This window comes from Physeter macrocephalus, chromosome 11 (assembly GCF_002837175.3).
Source record: "Physeter macrocephalus isolate SW-GA chromosome 11, ASM283717v5, whole genome shotgun sequence".
NCBI classification, from domain to species: domain Eukaryota; kingdom Metazoa; phylum Chordata; class Mammalia; order Artiodactyla; family Physeteridae; genus Physeter; species Physeter macrocephalus.
The window spans coordinates 149303179-149319258 of NC_041224.1; the positions used below are offsets into that span (position 1 = coordinate 149303179).

General features: G+C 48.4%; 1 long non-coding RNA gene across 1 annotated transcript; it reads left to right on the plus strand.

Annotated features, from left to right (window-relative positions):
* Window positions 1-9569: 9569 nt before the first annotated feature.
* Window positions 9570-14634, plus strand: LOC114487141 (uncharacterized). Its single transcript, XR_003681903.1, has 3 exons — window positions 9570-9647; window positions 10310-10395; window positions 13935-14634. It is a non-coding gene; the product is annotated as an uncharacterized lncRNA (long non-coding RNA).
* Window positions 14635-16080: the final 1446 nt, after the last annotated feature.

Consider the following 16080-nt stretch of genomic DNA (forward strand, 5'->3'; position numbering starts at 1 on the left):
GGTTTTGTTGGTGAGAACAGGGGTGTTCTGTTTTTCTTGATTTCCTTTCTGTATATCTTAAATATTGCACACTGAGTTGAAATCATTCTAACAATACAAAAAGCATAACATTATTGTTCAAAAGGAAGGCGTTTTAACTATTATTTCCAAGACCTGGGGCATTAAGGATTGAAAGAATTGTTTAAGGAAACAAAAGGGGGTGGTGTACGGGGAATAGTTTGGAAGAGAAACAATCATGGAATTTATTATTATGAAGTCAAAAATTGAATCAGGCATCCCAGAAATATTTAATGAGGGCCTACTATGTGCCAAGCACTTTAGGGCTTTAGGTTTAAGCGCTAAAAAAAAGCGTAACATGGTTCCTGTTCTCGTGGAGTTGTGATTCTAATGAGAAACAAACGTAAAAAAAGCCAGTAGTCAGCAAATATTATACAAATTAGGCTGAAAACAATAGAAAGGCGTTTAGAAATAACATTTTGGGGGCAGAGGCCTCTCGGAGGTAGGGATTCCCCCATGGACCCATCTCTTGGTCCCAAAGGGCTCCTCTGTCATCTCCCACTGCACAGATTTGGGGAGCAGCCCAGCTCACTCAGGGGGAATGAGGAGAGGGTGGGGGCACAGCTAGTATGAGGAGCACCAGGGAGGCCTAGAAGCCTAAAACCAGACCAGTCTGGGTGCTGGTTCCACCCTAGGTGTGCCCAGGGCTTGTGCATTATACTCTAATGAAGGGTTGGGACAATGGTGGTGTGTTCCTTTTTTTTTTTTTTTTTTTTTTAATGAGGTGCCGTTTTGCATAGATAAATACTATGATTGTGATGTGGGAACCAAAAGGCAGATCATTATGCAAAAAGCACTGGCAGAGGTGAGATTATGAAACCAGTTCTGCTTCAGGCCTGCTGCCTGAGCGTGGGAACTAGGAGGTGTCTGACTGTCTGGGCCTCAACCTGGGCCAACTGGATGGAGGCAGCCCTCTCTAGCTCATCTCTTGACAGCTGGGCTGGGACAGGAAGCATTCCTCTCTACTTTTTACGTGAGATTCAGGATTATAGGAAGGGGAAGTGGAGGGGGGATGCAGGTGGCTTCCCCCCGTGGTCCCCACATGAATGTATGGTCTGCGATTGGTGGGACCAAGACTCCGCCTTTAACATCTATTCCTGGTTGTTGTAAAATGAGATAGGGGGCTTTAGGTGCCCAGGTGAGGCTCATAGAGATGCTAGGCCTGGGAGGAGGCCGAGAACAGAGAAAGGAAGGACTTCCTTGGTTCTGAGTTTACGAGCTGACTTCTTAGCTGGGGTAGCTGGATCTCAGAAGAGGAGGTGGAGACCTGCCGAGAGATGTTGCTTGGACAGCCAGGGAGGAAAACTCAAGTAAGGCTGGCGAGAGATGGAGAAGACAGCTGGGGAAGAAGAACCCGGGCTCCAGTTTCTAGGCAGAGGATGTTCCCATGATGCCTTACAAAAGGAGGCTTCGTAGCTGCTAGAGTGGTCAACCAGCTAATAAACATCCTGCACGTAGTCTGTGCTTCAATGCCCTATCTGCCTGCCTTTTGTCCTGCGGAGACTGAGCCCTGTTGACAGCTTCCAAGAGGTCAGATGAAAGAGATAAATAAAGCCAAGGTCAGCACTGCCCAGGATGGAGACACAGCTGCCCGCATCCCAGGTGTGGGCTGCAGCAAAGGCCGTAGTGCGAGTGCCCCCTACAGAGCACATCAAGGAGAGGCAGCCTGGGGGACAGGGAGCCTGAGGGGTCCAGGAGGCTAGGCAAAGGCCATCTATTCATTTACTCAGTCAACAACTCTTTGCTGAGTACTTCCTAAGGCGTCAGTAAGACAAAGATCCTATGTGCATGGAAGCAAAATCAGAATAAACACTTTATGTTACACATCTGGAGAGCAACCAGATTGTTCCTCCTGGTCTTCCCTGGTTCCTCAGCACCCTGTTACAACATCAGCTCTAAACAGGAAGTGAGAGTTGGCTAATGGTCTTCAGTACATACAGACCTCCATTTCCAACTTCTACTGGCGGAATAGCTGGGGGCAGGGCCGAGTGGGAATTGAGGGCGTTGGTTCCCTCCACCCTTCCCAAGGTCTTAGAACTCAGCAGGACGATGTTACTTAGATGCTTTGGGTGGTGTGGCAAGGAGTATCAATGGTGCAATTCAATTATGCCAGGCTGCTAATGAGCTAAGTGCTGTATCTTTATTATGCATCGAATACTGGACTCATTAAGGACCTACAGTGTCTCAGGACTTCACAATACATGCTACACTAAGATCATGATGCTGTAAGAAACTCAGAAGCTCTACCTGTCCAGCTTCTTCAATGACCTGACCTTAAATTGATCTGTAAAACTAACTGTGATCCTTATTCCTAGGGCTCCACGAGAGTGACTTAATGGAGGATTACAATATTCACGTTTCATGTCATCCTAGGAATGGCCTTTGGACCTTATTTCTACTCTGTTCTCACCGCAGGGAATGACTGTAGATTCCCACCACACCACTAGTACCAGTCCTGGAAGTGAATTGCAAGGAAATTATTCAACAGAAACCAAAAACTGAACATTTGAAGATGTTCGCTGCTGCTAAAAATTGCAGACAACTTAGCACAACGGAGATATAAAAGATTAGAGGACTAGTTGAATAAATGATAGCAAATCTGTAGGTGGTATATTACACAACCATTAGAAATGATAGTGATAATGCCTTTGCAGAATGATGGGAAGTGTTTCTTATATGGTAGGAAAAGGACAAGGTAGAATGTAAGTAAGTATGTACATTCTGGTAATATGTAAAGTATGCATTCATATTGAAGGTTGTTTGCAAAACAGTTAATTGTGTTAGAATGGTGGGATACTAGGGATTTTATTATTTTATAAATCTAGTGTTAATGTTAGATGTAATTTTACAGCGCTCTAAAAAAAGAAAAAAAAATCCTGTCTTAGAATATCATAGTAACTCTTCAAGATTAGCCATTTCCCCATCACCCTAAAATTGATTCTTAAAGTGAGGCGTGGGGTCTACTGGCATCTGAGTGACCTTGGAATCATATTATACATGCTGATTCCCGGTCCCTGCCCAACTTAGAACAAGAACCCCTGGGGCTGTAATCCAAGAATCAGCAGTTCAGCCAAGCTGCAAAATGATTCTAATGCACATTCATGTTTGAGAACCACTGTTTTAGAGGTTCTCAGAAACAAATGTAAATAAATGACAAGAGGGACAAGTTGAGTTTCTCTCTTGAGAAGCAGGCTGATTCTCTGAAAGCCAAGGTACTCAGGAATCAATTAGCCAATTCTTTGAATTTACCAAATTTGTCAGTTTACCAAAATTGTTTTAAACAATACTCTTCTGAAATATATTCAATGAAAATGTTCTCCACGAACATCTGATTCGTTCTGGCTGTGAATGCGTTAGTAACTCTGCATCAAGAATATATTCTATTCAATTCAATAGATTCTTCTTGAGTAGATTTCTTCATAAGAAAAATGAAATATTTTCATTAAATAACATATTTTAAGAAATGTATTCATAAGAAGAACATATTTCTGAGAACACTAAATCATTCTAGGTCTCCGAGCTTTGGACAAACTGAATATTTCTTAAATTGCTGTTAAGAAAAACATACTGAGAATATTCAAGAAGTTTTTGTGAAATTAGTGAATTCAGTGAATTCAAAGAGTTGTCACTCAACAAATTGATCGTTTGGGGTTTCATATTTGTTGAATTGATGTAGAGTCCCTCCAAAAGCCCAGGATACCGCAGCCATGCCGAGGTTCAGGGGAGTCGGAGGTCTAGGAGGCTGAGGGCTGGGTGGCAGGCCATGGAAAGATCTGGGTGTGGGAGTTGTCTCCCCAAGGCCCTGATAGTCTCCCTTAGATTCCTAAGGAGGCCAGTGGTGGTTCTTCCTCTGTCCACATCTGGTAGGGTCTGGAGCCTGGCAGCCATCTCATCACAGAAGACAGTATCTCACACCACACTTTTAAAGATGTGAGACCGGGCTTCTCTGGTTGCGCGGTGGTTGAGAGTCCGCCTGCCGATGCAGGGGACGCGGGTTCGTGCCCCGGTCCGGGAGGATCCCACATGCCGCGGAGCGGCTGGGCCTGTGAGCCATGGCCGCTAAGCCTGCGCGTCCGGAGCCTGTGCTCCGCAACGGGAGAGGCCACAGCAGTGAGAGGCCCGTGTACGGCAAAAAAAAAAAAAAAAAAAAAGATGTGAGACCCATTCTTTAGGAAGCTTCATAAAGGAGGGTAACGGTTTGCAATGTAATTGGAGAAGTGGGGCCAGACTGCACTCTAAGATGAAGGAAGCCACTGTAACTCTTGCTCCCCTCACCTACGGTGGGAAGTCCTTTCTCCCTGGGTCACCCTGCCCCTGTGACTACCACAGCTCTGTTGCTTGTGCCCATTCACCCATGACCCTCACTGTGGGTTTTACTCTGACAGCTTAGCAGCTATTGAAAGGAGATTGCTGATGCCAACAGCCATGCACAGCCTCAGATAACCACTGACAATGTCAGCTCACGTTTATTGAGTGCCTTCCACGTAAGTAAGAGTACTCACCAATTTTCATGCACTATCTCATTTAATTTCCACTGCAACCCTCTAAAGTAAGCAGTATTATTATCCCTGATTCACAGGTGCTAAATCGTTTGCTCGGGGCTTCACAGCCATTATGCAGACGATCTGAGCTTTGAAATTAGGCAGGTTGGCTCCAGAGCGTCTGTCTCCTTTGGTTAGCAAGAAACACTCCGTTTTATTACCTGGAACCCATCTGCTGCCAGTGCCGGTTTGAGGACGAATGTTTAAAGGGAAAATGAGGAAGGAGAAGAGGAGGTAGTCTCATAGGTGACCTGCTTTGCACTTGTTACAGATGTTCAGACTGGACCAAAGGCATTTAAATGGACTCTGGGTCTTGGGGCCAACAGCAGATGAAAGCCGGCAGTTCCCTACTGAATATAGAAGGAATCAATCAATAATACAGGTCCTGAAGAACGCCGCTGAGTATCAGACACCAAGGGAGATGGAAAGCACCAGGCAAGGGCTTGTGCTTTCTTTTTTGGATTGCCAGAGAAAATACAGGACGCCCAGTTAAATTTGAATTTCAGATAAATAGCAAATAAATTTTTAGTATGTCCCAATATTACATGGAATACACCTAGACTAAAAAAATTTTGTTGTTGTTTATTTAAAATTCAGATTTAACTGGGAGTCCTGTATTTTTATTTGCTAAATCTGACAACCCAGTTTCTTTGAGGAGACAGCTCACAACCCAGGCAGTGTGTTAGTAAGGACAGAGTGAGAAGTACAGATAGTGAGGCCTTTGGAGAAGGGAGAGTTCTGAATTTAAACCCAAGGAGGTAACTCAAGCTCCTGGGTAACAGACTCAGTGGAAGGGGGCTTGTGATGGGAAAACTTCCTGGCAGAGCTGGTTCCTAAGGATAGATGGGAAGGATCTAGAAGGGTAGAGAGGGAGGAAGGCTCGAGGCACACAGGGTGGTGGTGAGCAGATAGTGAAATATCTAGAAGATACTTCATGCTGGAAAGGACCAGAGGTGGAAGATCAGTCTGTGGAGGGTCTTGAGTACCTTGGTAGGGATTTTGGACCATGTGCTTTGGACAAGGATGGGTAACCAATCAAAGTAGTATTTTAGGACGGTTAATGTGGTCATGGCATGTAAGATTGGTGGGAATGGTCAATGCAGTGGGGAGCTAAGCATGAGGTGGTGAGGGTCTGTGGGAAAGGAAAGATGACCAGAAGGTCATTCCAAAGCAATGGCCTCGTCTTGTAGGTAGGATATACAGGTGACCATCAAGAGGATAGGTGGCCTAAAGTGGTTGTCTCCTGTCAAGTGGGGGATCTGGGCCTTGCTGGGTGAAGAGGAGGAGAAGGAAGCCTTGGTGCAGAGTCTCAGAAGGAAGATTTTCATGTTAGAGGCACCGTCAGCAGTCTGTCACCATAAAAAGACAGACGGAGGCAGAGTGAGTGTCACCTCTTGTTCTATTCTTCCCGCTCTCTGCAGTCCACCCCCAGTGCTTATTAGGTCTGTATAGATTTCCATAGAAAGGCAAATCCTGCTTTAACCTCAAATAATTTGTATTAGGGATGCAATTTCAGCTTCTGGATTCGGTTGTTTTACTATCCTTGGAGCCAGTCTTTTAGACCATCCATTCCACTGTCAAAGGTGCCACCCACTTGGCATGTGACCCTCCTTCTCTGGGTCCTCCCACAGCTGGCACAACCCCTGTTTCTTGTAAGAGGTTTTGAGGTCCTCTAAAGACGAGTACTTCAGCAACATGTAAGATTGCCAATCCCCAAAAGCCCGCCCCGCTGTTCTAGGTTTTCCCAGAAGAGCTACCTGGGCAAGAAAAGAGAGGTCCAGACATGTCGGAAATGGAAACTCTTCCAGCCCTTTCCTGGGACTGGGTGGGACAGGACAGACCCATGGGGACAAGGCAGGGAGGGGCTGGGCCCTGGGTATCCTGGCTCTCTCTGATCTTCTCCCTGACTTGGGGTGATTGAGAGATGGTCTTACAGCAAGGGTGACTTTTTCCAAAATGGCCTGGAGGAAAGGGGTGGCCCCAGTGGGCCAATGCAAAATGAGGAGGGAGAACAGTAACCCCCCCCCATCACTGATCATGGGGAGTGATCAGTACTCAGTGATAGCAAGGTGTTCAGACCTCGTCTCAAACACTCCATTTCTTGCCTCCTGCCCCTGGTCATGGATCAGGTGATGGTACCTTGTCCTCTTGCTGGGCAGGGCAAGGGGGGGGCCTCAGTTTCTTCCCCAGGGAACTGACCAAGGTCAGGGTATACTTGGGGTTGGTTTCTTGCAGGAGCAATGGCCATCTCGCTCACGCCAGGAGAGCTTGACTTTGGAATCAAGGTGATTTGAACTTCAGTGGTGAGATGGGGCAGGAGGGAGGCAAAGTCAGACTGCCCGTTCTCTACATGGCCACCAGCCACTCTCCCGTGGGGGAGACTCACAGACTCACCCCACCCTCTACCCCATGGCCCAAGGGCTAAACCTGGTGCTGCCCACCAGGGGTCCGACACCAGCCCCACAGAGCTGCGGCCTTTCCCTTTGGGTGGCCATGGACTGTGCCCCCTTTCCCTGAATGCCCTTCCTCCATTGGCTTCTCTGCCTGGCGAATTCCTCCTCATCTGACAAAACTGGCTCCAAAGTCACCCCCTCTGTGAAGCCTGCTGGTTTCCTCCTCTGCACCTTCTTCTTAGGGCTCTCTTCTGTCCCTTTGCTGGAACTTATAAAACCTGTTGCAGTGGAAGCTTTGTGCCCCCGGGCCCCTGTGAGGCTCCAAAGGTGGCCAGCCTGGGTTCACTGAATGTTTGGGGTCCAGCCTGGCTGGACTTTCAGGGCCCTTGGGAGGCAGAGCCTAGCAGCCGGGGACCTGAGCTCCCTGTCAGCTCTCAGTGGTCTCCCCAGGGCTGGGCTGCTGACCAAACAGAAAGCGGCCAGGTCAGTGCCCATACACACCACCTGTGGCCTTGCCTCTGCCTCACGCCTGCCATCCCTGGCTCAGCTCTGAGGCACTAGAGTCTTCTGTTAGCCTCCAGACTCCTCTGCTGACCACTCCCTGGCCCAGCGCTAGCTTTTCTTGCTGAGTCAGCCCATCCGCTAATTGCCACCAGCTGGGCCAGGCTGCCTTCCCGAGATGCAGCGGGCTGCCTGCTCTTGGAGGCCGACTTTGGGTGGCTCATTCACCAGGCAGTTGGCACTGCTTCTTCCAGTGGATGTTGGGGGAGGCATGCCAGCCAGGCCTGGGGTGGGTGTGGGGAGTGGGGAGGAAGGCCCAGGAGAATGCAGGGTGATGGGGGATGGACCTGTGGAGGACCAAGGGGCCCCTCTCTACTGCCCATAGCCTTTCTTCAGAGCAGCGGTTCTCACTGCACCAGCCCCCAGCCCCGGGGCCTTTGGCAATGCCTGGAGGTTTTTTTGGTTGTCACAGCTGGCAGGGGGATGCTACTGGCATTTACTGTGTAGAAGTTGGAGATACTGCTAAACGTCTTGCAATGCACAGAACAGTCCCTACAACAGAGGATTATCTTGGCCAAAGTGTCAACGGTGCCAACGTGGAGAAAGAAGAGAGAAGAGGCTGGGGCAGCTGGCGTGGGGAGCCTCGTGTTTGAGAGGGGGCCTCACGTGGGCTTCCACGTGTCCAGGGATGGCTTGTTCTCAGGGCACATCTGCAGCCTTCTCTGCCCTTTGGGTCCTGGCATGGAGACACAGTTCTCCCTGCAGGACCGGTCCTGCTCCTCTCGGGCCACCCCCATCCACGCCTCCATAATTGGGCTGGGGGGTAATTTCTACAGCCAGTGGGTATAAATGCTGAGAACACCTCTTACCTTCTTTTGTTCCATGTCAGCCCGTGGTTTCAGATGGGCAAGGAAGCAAGGGATTCCTTACCGTTTTTCAATAAATGCTATATATATAAAGGAATCCTTTTTTCTTTTATTTCTATATAATAATAGTAGTCAATACCATGAATCAAGTGCTTATTTTGTACCAGGAACTTTCACATATGATGGTATGATATCGTCACAATAGCCCTACGAGATGGGTAATATTATTACTCTTTGAAAAAAAAAAAAACAACCCAGCTGAAGTCCAGATGCGTTACTTAATTTGTCCAAGTTAAAGAGGTAGAAAGGGGCGGTGCTGAGATTGGGACCAAGTCTTTGCCCCCAAATCTGTGATTAGAATACCCCCGAAAATTTCTCCTACGGAGTGTCGGTGTCACAGAGGAAACTTTTAAGTGAAAAGGACCCCGGGGGCTCTCGTGTCTGTCTGAACTGTGTGGGTGTGTACGGGTAGGGGTGGGTGGGAGAGACTCTTTGGGCAGGTGACCACGGAGAAGGGGGCCCCTAGGAAAGAAGAGGCTACTAGAGGACATGGCTGATTCCTGTGAGGGGATGACTGATGACCTTGCACGGGAAGGGCCTTCCCAGGCCCATGTCCTAACCCTGGGGAAGCCGGCTCATGCTATCTAGCCCTGGGGTTGATTAAAGTGACTGAAAGGAGAGACCAGAGAGTCACCCACCACCCAGATAGCGGCCATCCGGCCTCGTCTGTCCAGGCGTCCAGGCGTCCATCCGGGGAGCTCTGGCTGGGCTGCTGGCTGCTGCCTCGGAGCTTGGAGGCGGCAGGAGACAGGCAGTAAACAGGAAATGGTTAAGTAAGAGCAGGTGGAGCATGCGGGTGCTGGAACAGGGCAGGAAATAGCTGAGCGACTGAATGGACTCCAGAGAACGCCCTGCCCTCTTCCCCAGGGCTCTGGCAAAGGCGCTGTCCACCCACTCCTCCCTGGCCAGCACTTCAAGGCGCCCAGTCTGCCAGACCTCCACCACCCTCCTCCGATCTGCAGGGGCTGGGGAGGCGGTGCTGGGGGGGAGAGGGGCCCGAGGGACCAGGGGGTCCAGCCAGGACCAATGGGGCAAGGAGGAGGGAGCTGCTTCCTCCTGGGGCTGCCAACGAGGAGGCCCATGTCCAGTGGCCCAGGTGTGAGAGGCGCGGGAGGTGTGCAGGCTCTCCGAGAACCCGAGGCTGTGTTCTTCTTTGAAAACAGGGTCCTTTGCATTGGCTGGGGCTCTCGTGAATGTTACATCCCACCCTGAGTAGAGCACACAGCCAGGTGTGTGGCCTGAGGTCGGGGAGGAAGGCCGGATGCACCGGGGTTCCCTCCCCCTCTGCACCTCAGTGTCTCTCATCTTCAGACAGTTTTCTGTGCTCTGCCCTGGAATAAAGTCAGTGGTGCTCTCTTGACCCCTTCCTTCAGGGGGACCCAACCTATGGGCAAACAGCACTCTGCTTCGTGGGGTCCCCTTGCAAGTGAGCTTCCTTTCGCATAGCAGACGGTCTAGTTGCTCTGGCCTGGAAGCTGACACATCTCTGTCCAAGGACTCCAAGGCATCCGGGTCTGAACTCCCACCCAGGCCTCATTAGGTAGGGATTTCCACAGTGCTGGTCACCTGAGTGGTACACAGGGACACTGAGGCAGCAGTAGTCTGTCCCCAGTGCTGGCTTGTTCCCCAGCATGTGGCTTCTGGGAGCAGCAGTGCTGTAGTGGGGAGCTGATGGCCTTGACCTCTGCCCCAAGGGGGTGGTTACTGGTGGGAGAAGAAGCTGTGCTCACATGTTTTCTTGACAGCAGTGGACGTCAAGGGTGTCTCAATTCCCAAATAATGATAACAACCCAACTTTATTAGGTATTTGCTCTATTTATTATGGTAAGTATATATTTAAGTATGCACCTATATTTATTTATACATATATTGACTCATTTAATCCCTACAGCAACCCAAAGAAGAGGCACTTTGATTGTTCCCATTTTACAGATGAGGAAACTGAGGCACAGAGAAGGGAAGTAACTTGCCCTAGAGGTAAGGCAGCAGTGGGTTTGGGTATTCTGAATTCAGATCTGGGCAGTTGACTCCAGTCCACACTCCAGCCACTGAGCTGAATTGTTTACATGGGAGTCTTTTGAGGAGGTCACACTTGTTCCCCTGGATATTCCTAATGAGATCCCGAAACTTTAGGGGAAATTCCTATTCTCTCAGGAGCCAGAATTTCTGAACATCCTTCCCTACTAGCTGAGGATTCCGAGGCCTCTGACAAGAGCACCGGGGGGAGGAGGAGGAAGTGGTGGACAGCTGATCACCTCTCTAGGCTGGGCTGTGAGCTTGGCGTCTTCCCATTGTCACTGACATGGGGCCCTGAGGAATGTGCCACCAATTCTGTTCATTCAAGAGCCATGTGTTGGCACCAACGTCGTTCCAGGTGCTGGGCTGGGCACCAGGAGGAGCCTGCTAAAGTAGACATATTATGTGCTCTGGGGAGTTGGTGGCAGAGGAAGAGACAGTCACTTACATGTCTACAGATTGAATGTGGGATAGAGGGAGGCTTGGGGGCTGGAGCATGGAAACAGTGAGTCGGGCACTCAGCCAGCCCCGGGATGTCAGGGAAGGTGTCCTGAAGGTGAGCATGCCTTAGCTGAGCCTTGAAGGATGATCCAAGTTAACCAGGAGAAGAAAAAGGGGTGGGGTGGGGGCAGAGGCAGGGCCTTCCAGGCAGAGGTTACAGTGTAGGCAAAGACTTGGAGGTCTGACGTTGCTGGGTAAAGACAGAGAACATAAGCATGTCATTCCTACAGGCAGGGTGATAGGAGATGAGCCGGTGGGGATTGCATCACAAGGGCCGGCAAGGCCACATCAGGGCCTTGGAGCTTTGTCCAGCCTCTGCCTCCTGGCCTGAAAGACCACAGGAAAGAGGAGGGCCTTGCAGGAACACAGTGCAACTAGGTGGACTCACATTCCCTGATTTTAAGAATCACTATCAAACTAGAGTAATCATGACAGGAGAATTGATGAAAGGATGGACATTTATAACAGTGGAACACAATAGAGAGTGCAGAAATATACTCACACATGCATAGTCAGTTAATTTTTGACAAAGTGCAAAGGGAATTCAATGGAGAATGGACATTCATATGCGAAAAGAAGAAAAAAAGGAAACTTGGCCTATAACACAAAATAAATCATAGGCCTAAATGTAAAACATAAAAGCGTAAAAGACAGAAACAGGAGCAAAAGTATAAAAGGAAAAAAACCTAAAAGCGTAAAAGAAGAAAACATGGGAGAAAATCTTTGTGATTTAGGTTAGGCAATGATTTCTTATACATGACACCAAAAGCACAATAAATCCATAGAAGGAAAAGCCGACAAATTGAACTTCTCGAAATTAAAAAGTTCTTTTTTTCAAAAGACACTGTTAAGAAAACGAAAAGACAAGGCATAGACTGGGAGAAGATGTTTGTAAAACCTGTATCTAACAGAGGACTTGTATCTAGAACATATAAAAAACCCTCAAAACTCGATAACAAGAAAACAATCCAGTTTTTTAAATGGGCAAATACTTGAACACACACTTCACTACAGAAGAAACATGGATGGCAAATAAACACATGAAAAGACATTTAGCATCATTAATCATTAAATTAAAATCATAATGAGAAACCACTACATACCTTTTAGAATGGCTAAAATAAAAAAAAAACACTAAAAACAAAAAACTGACAATGCCGAGGACTGGGGAGGATGTGAAGCAACTGGAACTCATTAATTGCTGGTGGGGATGCAAAACGGTGCAGCTCACTTTGGACGTTTGTCAGTTTGCTGTAAAGTTAACCGTACACTTATGACCCAGCAATCCCACACTTGGGTATTTACCAAGAGAAATGAAAACGTATATCCATACAAAAACCCGTATGCAAATGTTTATAATAGCATTCTTCATAATGGCTCAAAGCTGGGAACAACCCAAATATCCTTGGATTGCTGAACGGCTAGACACAATGTTACGCCCCATAGAGGGGACACTAGTGACTCAGCGAGGGAAATGAACTATTGGTACATGCAATAACACAGCCAAATCTCAAGTGCACTGGGCTAAGTGAAAGAAGGCAGACCCCGGGGGCTACATACTGTATGATTCCATTTATACGAAAGGCAAAACCACAGGGATGAAAAAACTGAAGAGTGGTTTTCAGGGGCTGGGGCTGGGGGCAGGGGTTGACTACAAAGAACACTGGAGAATTTTGGTGCGGGGGTGATGGAACCGTTCTGTATCTTCATTGTGGTGGTGGTCACATGTTGAAACTCATAGAACTATATTTTTTTAAATTTTTATTTTATATTGGAGTATAGTTGATTAACAATGTTGTGTTAGTTTCAGGTATACAGCAAAGTGATCCGGTTATATATATACATGTATCTATTCTTTTTCAAGTGCTTTTCCCATTTAGGTTATTACAGAGTATTGAGCAGAGTTTTCTAAATACAGTGGTGTGTTCAACATGTCAATCCTAAACTCCCAATCTATCCGTCCCCACCACCCTTCTCCCTGGTAACCATAAGTTCAGATAGAACTATATTTTTATTTTTTATTTATTTATTTTTTTTCCGGTACGCGGGCCTCTCACTGTTGTGAACCATAAGTTCGGATAGAACTATATTTTTATTTTTTTATTTTTATTTTTTATTTATTTATTTTTTTTCCGGTACGCGGGCCTCTCACTGTTGTGGCCTCTGTAAATTATATTGAAATAAACCTGACTTTAAAAAGACACAGTGCAACTAGGTTCTAGGATGCAGAGTTGGGGAGACCCACCTCGGGTCTGGTTCCCATTGCCTTTCAGTCTCCTCAGACCCCTTCCCGTCCCAGAGGGCCCCAGCAGGCTCTGCCAGAAATCTTGCTCCTTGTGTTCTGAGGGCCAGACAAGGAACCGTTAGGGAGCCCCTGCTTTGGCACACTGAGACCCTTCTTTTTATTAAACGCAAGTACCCCTGGGAGGGTGAATAGGTTAAGATGAGGGAGGCTGTAGCAGAACGGGGGGGAATGGGACGGTGGGAGGAGAGAAGAGAGGGGGTAAGAGAGAGCCTTCAGTGTCGTTGGTGGCACTGGGCTGTACCCGTGCATTGTGGGCATGTTGGTTGGGGCCTTAGGAGCCACATGGAAGGCAGAGCCCCTGCCTCCCCCCATCATTGCCTTTGTATACAAAGTCCCCCCTCCCCACCTGCCAACCACAGTCCCACCTCCTGGGCTTCCTCCCCCACTTCCTTCTCTGCTTCCTAGTTATCCAGTTCCAAGTACGAATTGCCCAGACAGGTTTGGGCGATTCTTTCTTTATGGCAACTAAACACTAAAGGCCTCAGCATCTTCTCTCGGGATATTTCCACTCCTCTGGGTCCTTAGGCATTTCTGTCCTGTGAAGTTTCCTAGCCAGGGAGGAAAGCGGAAGGCCCTGAGCAGGCACCACGGCCCCAGCCTTCAGTGATCTTGTGTTGCAAATTATGGGGTAGGAAGGCTGGTTAGGGCATCTGTTTACCCCTACAGCTGATACTTGTATTTTTTTTTTCTACAGCATTTTCTTCAAATGTGCCATTTACCTTCCCAACACAGGACCTTTGCACATGACAAACTTTCTCCCTGAGGCTCCTCACCTTCTGAAGTTTAATTTGACCACCATTTACTGTGTCTTACTGTGTGCCTTGTGCCGAGAATGCAAAAATAAATAAGACAATAAATAAGACTCCTTATGTGATAGACAACTTTGGCCCAAGGAGAATGGTGGTAATAGTGGTAATAATAGTAATGACAACAGCAGCACAATGGCAGGACCGTTTAAGCAGCACTTATTATGTGCTGGGCATTTATGAACACAAGGTCATTAAAAACTCAGTAGAACAACAGTTCTACAAGGTTGTCGCTATTATTACTCCCATTTTATAAGAGGGGAAGCTGAGGCTCAGAGAAGTGAAGTCATTTGCTGAGCTGGTATGTGGCAGAGTTGGAACTTGAGCCCTGGTCTCTGGGTCTCCAAAGCCATATTTACAGCCACAGCGTTATCCCACTATGCCCAGAAAAGTCCCCCTCTGCCCCATGTGAAGGAAAGCCACTATCTGATTCCAACTCTAATTTGCTGGGTCCTCAATTTGATCTGCATAGAAGGAGTGAAAAACAAAGATAACATTGGTCTATCCCATAGGATGCAGGATGCGGGTTGCAGCCGGAAGTGCCAGCCCAAGACTGTGGGCAAAGGAGGGCTGGGCCAGGATGCTGCACACAGTGGCCAGCCTGCTCCCACCTTCCCCCCAGGACCCTTCCCATTCATTGCATCCACAGGGAACATTTTTCTAAGGTGTGAAATACAGGACTGACTGCTCAGGGGTGACCAGAGTCCTCAGGAAGGTACTCCGAGGATGAGCCTCCTTGACTCGGTGCTCTTGCACTTCATTTTTTGGATAGAGGTAAGGCGTGTACTTGATGTTGAGCTCACAGCAGACCAATAAGTCATGCTCAGGCTACCGAAGTCCTGGTTGGGCTCTGCTGTCTAGTAAACCGAAGATGATCACTCATGAATAATGCGGGTGTGATATTGTGTAACATGAGGGTTGATGGGCTGAGGGGTGACTCACTCCTGAAGGCCTCAAATCAGACCAATGTTATTTCCTTTGGCTTCCACTGGCCCTCACCCAGACTCTCTTAAACACCTGCCTCAGTTGCTGAATCAGGGATGTGGGCTCTGGTTGGCGGTGGAGAGCTGTGACCTTACTGCAGGCCAGAGACCAGTTACAGAAAGAGGAGACGAGATGATGTTACTGGAGCATAGCTTTCCCGAAGGGCTGGCGGGTCTACGTGGGAGGAGGAGGCCTGGTCCAGGTGACAGGGCATAGATTCTGAGCCCACAGAGAGAAGGAGGTGCAGTGTTTTGGCTGAAGCCATGAAAGTTCAGAGGGAAAGACAGAAAATACGATTCTTGAGCATGATTGGATTTTTTCTCTCCCTCTCTACCCCTCCTCTCCTGAGTTGGATGGAGGAGAAACAAAACTGGGACAGGATAAAGGCAGCCTTTGGAAAAGTCAGGGCTTGCTACCGGCATTGCAGCTGGCCTGAAAAATACCTCCAAGCAAGACCTGACCAGGTGGACCCTGGGGCAGCCTATGTGGGGCTTCCCACGGCCCAGGGGCATGCTGATACCCCAGAAGAGCAGAGCAGGGGGTCCCTCCTCATGGGGAAGTTCCCCAAAGGCAGGGTGGAGTCTTCCGTCCCTCCCTCCCTTCTTTCCTTCCTCACACCCTCAGCATATCCTGAGCTTTAGACAGAGTAAGCAAATGCTCACTGAACAGAAAAAGCCCCAAAGAGGGTATGGAGGAAGATGCTTGGGAGGGTGACTCTGGGGCAGTCACCAGGGGCCGGAGATGCCAGCGAAATCAAGTGGGGAGTTCAAGACTTAAGAGGGACATTTGACAAACTGCGCAGGTCCAACTGGGAGGAGCCAGGCCACACACAGTCAATGCTCCTGTTTCGGTTCGGGATGGCGCCTGGCTTTAAGCCAACCCAAAACACACGACAGCTATCCAAATTATCCAGATTACATGAACACAACTGTACAAAGACTGACCCCTCCTGAGACACCTAAAATTATTACTTGAATTGCACCATTTTAACCCCGGACAGCTTTGGGGGAACATACCTATTGTACGAAGTCTATTGTTTGCATGTGAAAT